The sequence below is a fragment of the Myotis davidii genome, unplaced genomic scaffold, assembly GCF_000327345.1.
Source record: "Myotis davidii unplaced genomic scaffold, ASM32734v1 scaffold38, whole genome shotgun sequence".
Taxonomy (NCBI): Eukaryota; Metazoa; Chordata; class Mammalia; order Chiroptera; family Vespertilionidae; genus Myotis; species Myotis davidii.
Window position 1 is genome coordinate 4,730,880 of NW_006291383.1, and position 1,328 is coordinate 4,732,207.

General features: G+C 55.5%; 1 protein-coding gene across 3 annotated transcripts in view; it reads right to left on the minus strand.

Annotated features, from left to right (window-relative positions):
* The window catches only part of RPN2 (ribophorin II), a 57,283-nt gene that overhangs the window by 28,472 nt on the left and 27,483 nt on the right, over positions 1 to 1,328 (minus strand). The gene's annotated exons all lie outside the window — the stretch shown is intronic.

The window sequence follows — 1,328 nt, forward strand, 5'->3', positions numbered from 1 at the left end:
CTGCCGCCACCACTGGGGCTGGGGCGGGTCGCCCGTGTGTGTGTGTGTGTGTGTGTGTCTCCCTGCACCGGACCCACCCCAGCCCCATCCATGCCATGGCCACTGGGGCTGGCCCCCATGTGTGTCTCCACTCCAGGGGCACCCCCCACTCCCACCCCCCATCTCTGGGCCTGCGCCATCCGTGGCTTGCTTCACCATGCATGCAGTCCCCTCCTGCCCATCTGCGTGCACAGCCTCCTCCTGAGCCAGTTGTGACTGTTACTGGTCGGGACCTCCCTTCCCTAGCTGCCGGTTGCGGCCTTCCTTCATTCCATGCCGCCCCCTGGTGGTCAGTGCACATCACAGTGAGCAATCGAACTTCCGGTCTCCCTGTCGAACTCCAGAAAGGACAATATGCATATTAAGCTTTCATATAAATACATATATGAAATACACTAGAGGTCCAGTGCACAAAATCCGTGCACTGGTGGGGGGGGAGGTGTCCCTCAGCCCAGCCTGCCCCCTCTCACAGTCGAGGAGCCCTCAGGGGATGTCCTACTGATGGCTTAGGCCCGTTCTCCACAGGGAAGCGGACCTAAGTCGCAGTCTGGCCTCCCTCTGCAGGAGGCAACCGGGCTGATCAGGGGAAGGCGCTACCCCCATCACCACGCTGCTGCTGCCACTGCCAGCCACCACAGCCGCCAAGGTGTTTTCATCAACACGGACTCCAGTCCCTTCACCACGAAAAAGTGACAACTTTCTTTAGGCATTTTCAAGATGTCTCTTTCATGTGATATAACATTTCTTTCTTTCTTTCTTTCTTTTTATCCTCACCTGAGGATATTTTTCCATTGATTTTTAGAGAGCATGGAAGAGAGAGAGAAAGACAGAGAGAAACATCAATGTGAAAGGCACACTTCGATTGGTTGCCTCCTGCATGAGCCCTGACCTGGGCCCCGGCCAGGGACGAGCCTGCAATCTAGGTACATGCCTTTGATCAGAATCGAATCCGGACCCTGTGGTTCGCAGGTCAAGGCTATCCAATGAGCCAAAATGGCTAGAGCAGGATATGACATTTCTTAGCTCCTCCAGCAGCAGACCTTCATTTTTTCCTACAGGAGTGAGGTGGAAAAACCCTAGACCACCTTCTTGGATTCTTTATTATCCAAGTTACCAAGAACACTGTGAGTGGCGTACAAGGAGCTTAGCCAATGAGCGGTAAGAAAAGGTGTTTCCTCTGCAGCTCACGTGCAGAGGCGGGACTGCTGGCACACTGCGGCTGCTAGCGCAGGCAGCCATGCCACAACCACTGGGGCTGGGGCGGGTCGCCCGTGTGTGTGTGTGTGTGT